This window comes from Pinus tabuliformis, chromosome 6 (assembly GCF_031772625.1).
Source record: "Pinus tabuliformis cultivar Carrire ecotype Pingquan chromosome 6, CPIR1, whole genome shotgun sequence".
Classification (NCBI taxonomy): Eukaryota; Viridiplantae; Streptophyta; class Pinopsida; order Pinales; family Pinaceae; genus Pinus; species Pinus tabuliformis.
In genome coordinates this window covers 1044569359-1044573390 of record NC_142292.1, presented here as the reverse complement: position 1 = coordinate 1044573390, position 4032 = coordinate 1044569359, and positions in this window count along the sequence as shown.

Below are 4032 nucleotides of genomic sequence, written 5' to 3'. Positions count from 1 at the left end.
CGTATAAACATGAAAAGATTGTCGGAATTTTGTTGTTTCAAATTCGATATTGGTTATAAAACAACGTGTCGTTGATCGCTTTTTTACTTTTTCAGATCAGAGACACTAATTATGAAAAGTACTCCTTGATCGTAATGGTCAAGCGGTTCTCTCAAGTATTATTTTATACTTTTTCGGGCTTGGGAGACACAAATTTACGAAAAAGGACAACCATGGAGTTTTCTTAAGTTTTTCTTCTGACTCCCTAAAATTGAAAAACGCCGAGTTTCTCCTATACTGGACTCGTTAAAATTTAACAGTAAAGGACCTGTTCAATTACAAACAGGAACGGACCACTCCTTCTTAGGGTTCGAATTTTAAACTAAGTTGGACTCATCCAAAGGATGAGCTTATAATCAAGCAAATGTTATCCTCCTCAAGCTTGTCAAAAATAAAGAGGTACTTGCCAGAAATGGTGGGGGAAAAGAGAGGAAAATGAACATGTTTGTTATACTTTGTATCTCAGAAAAACATTCAACCACTCTTGAACACGACACTTTTTGTTCACCTGGGTTGGGAAATCCTTTGCCTAACAGTTAATCAAACCATATTGAAAGTCTTTAGCCGGTTTCTGGGTATTAGCTTTGGGTCAATTGTCACCAAACCATCTACAGTGTCATTATGTGTTCAAGAGGTCAGTGCAAATAAACCATTCATTTGCAAAATATCTGTCATCCATCTTGATCATCCCTGAGTTAGTCCTTGCAAACATATTTCTTCAAACTTGATCTATGATTTCGTGTTGTGGGCTTGCCTACGACGGATCGCTTTCTATCGACTTCAGCTCATTATCTAGAAAGATGATCTAGAAATTGTTGGTACCTTGGAATCTACATGCCTCAATGGCAGGTTTCTCGCCTTCGACGACAAGTTCCATCATTGACCTTCGATCAAAGGATTCCGTGACATGTTTGACATCAACTCATCTATTCACATTTCATGGATTGTACTGAGTACTTTGAGAGCCATTGACATTACTGGTGGTTTCTCTCACACTTGTTAACAGTTTACATCATTGATTGGTAATCAAGTGGTTTCTACCATGTTCGACTTCGACATATTCATCACATGGATAGAATCGTACTATTTCGGGAAGTAGAAATCAAGACCCTGGATCTAGTTTCCACCATCCAGGCTGCGAGGAATTTTGTTATTCATTATACAGTGGACTATTCATAAACAGATGGATGCACCCATACTGTGTCTACTTATGTCTATACTTGTGATATATTACAATATCATTCCTATATCAGAGCAGTTTAGTTAGTTTTCTAGTTAGTTTTGATCTAAGTATGGGAATGCCTACCTCAGCAATGATATGATCACATATATATATTTTGTATTGAATGTTTTTACAGGTTCCAACCAGGCTCTCCACGGGATGATCCTCGAAATGATAAAGTACTTCACTTTTCTTAGATGACAAATACTATCTATTACAGACTTCGCACTTTAGGGGGCAATCTGTTGCACAAAACATTGTCACCATGACATTCTGCAAACAGTGTGAGTCTATCACCACTCATACTTTCCTCCTATGCAAGTCTTAAACCTCAGCTCTTCATGTCAAGCCTTGAAAAATGAGAGAAAATCCTTGAAAATCTTTAAAACTCTGGTTCTGCACTTTCTCTTAGCATTACCTGCGGTCCCGCACTCCCTGGTCATGTTCGCTGCGGACTTGCCCGCTCTGTTTCTATGTAAAGGGTGCGGACCCCTGTAAAAGTCAAAAAGGCGCAAGTACATTCTTAAAAACTCACTTTGGGTTATTTCTGGAAGCTTCTAGAAGGAACCTTGAGGTGGCAAGTTTTCTTCTTGGTGGTTCATGCATAACTAAAGGAGCTAACCCCTTGATGTGAGGAGCTTATCCCTTTGAAGGAGGACTCTATCTCTTCATAGGTGGACCTGGTAACTTCCTTCCTCTGCACTATAAAATGAGGCATTGGGCTAGTTACTAGGGAGGTTGAAAGCTGAATATTTTTTAGGGTAAATGCTGTTGGAATTTAGACTTCCTAATTGAGCTTGAGAGGAGAGATTACATACCTTTTGATCTCATTGGGAAGAGTGTGAAGCTTGTCAAAGTAGAGGAGATTCTTGCTTGGACCCTGGGAGGAGCTTGTACAACATCAAGGCACCAAGGTTGTAAAGTTCTTCTTTGTTTAAAGTTAATATAATCAAGTTTATTTTTCTCAATAAGTTGTCTCTTATGGTTTATTTCATGAATTCCTTGATCATCATGATGAATATGATTTATTATATTGGCTATGCAGGTGCATTTTGATGTGTGCTTGTTTGTGTTTGCAGGTTCTCAAAAGGAAACTCATTTGGATGGTCGAAGCGTGGTTGCCACAAACTAGCGTTGGACTTAAGGTAGGGTCTAAAACACCTCTTGGCTTTTATTTATAAATCACAATATTTAGAGAAAGGTAGAATTTGTTTGTTTTGCTTGTCGCTAGATATCTGTAGATACTAGGGAGATCGGTCTTGTCTGCAAGAACGATTTATCCGGCCGACACCTGCCTTCCTCTCTATCTCCTCCCACTGCTTTCTTTCTTCTTCTTCCTTCCTTCCAACATTCCTAAGAGCAATGGTGGACTGAGTCTCAAGCCAATCCAATTGACTTTGAGTCTTTGGAAAGGTTTCTTGTACATGGGTGTCCTATTCAGTGCTTCTCTCATTCTCTGAAGAGAATGGTAATATTTGATTTTCAAGCTGTAGGGCGGAGTGTTCCATCTCCTTTGGAAAGATTGCATGTTGTCATCCCCTAATAGCCTAAACATGTCCTCAAAGTGTGTGACTGCTTTCTCTTGGGCAGCAAGTTACCTAGGTGCAAGTTGAGGGTCATTTGCAATCAAGTTATGGGTGTTGATGACAGCCATTGGATTTGACTGCTCAACTCTTATCATGAGAGGTTTTGTTTCTTCCCTTGCCATTATTTTCTTCATTTCTACAGCCCTTGCTTCCTCATGGTTCATCCATGATGCCAAAGCCATCAACTGTAAGTCCCCTAGTTTTTAATTAGGGTCCCACACATTCAGATCTATCAAGGCTAAGTTATGTAGGTAGAACTCAGACAATTTAGCCCTATCCTCCAATGTGATTTGATCACAAAGATCAATGAATTGTCTATAATCCTGGAATGGCATAGTGCCTCTCTATGCTAAAGTCTTGATTTGGAACTGCAACCATTGTTCCCTAAGATACAATGCATAGGACTTAGCTGGAATCCTGCACTGGATTGCCTCTAAGGATAGACTGGCCATGGATGCCAATTGATTCTCTCTCTCTTGTAATTGTCCTCTTAACCATGCATTTTCTACCTCCAACTGAGCTTTCATCATTGCCTCTCTGTCCCTCAGCTGCTCAGTTCTCTACCCATCTCCTTTATTTTCTCCTCCATGTGACCTATGTCCTCCACTCCTTTGGATTTGGCAATTTGAATCCATCTATGTGTTCTTGCCCTTTCTTTCTCAAAATCAAAGAATAATGGGATGGAAAAATTTTGTGGATTGACGCTACCCCCTTCAATGAACCTATCGTAGGGGTCAAGGTTAGGTTGAGAACTAGGTTCTCTCAACTCTGGATCCTCCTTTTTTGTTTCTTGTTGCATACTCCCTTCTTTGTCCAATTTTTGAGTTTCTTGTAGGTTTAGCAGAGGCAATAGAGTTTCCTGTAGGATTGCCTCTGCTTCTTGTAGGTCCTTCTATGTGTCCTGTAGGAGGCATTTTCCTTTGGATCAGGCAGATCTAGTGACAAGCCTCCTAACATAAGTGATATGAGACTTGGGAGAGTCTTGTCCTGATGATCCTTCTCCTTGATCTTTCATAAGAGGAGCTACCTTTTCCTACTATTTGGGTGAGTTTTCAATGAAAATATGAACTTTAGTGGGATTTTGAGGTTTTTCTTGCCTTATTCTTGTACTTTTTCTTGTCCTAAAGTACAATGGAGTGTGTCTCTGTCTCTTTCCTTTCTGCTTGATAGGGATACTAAGGGCAG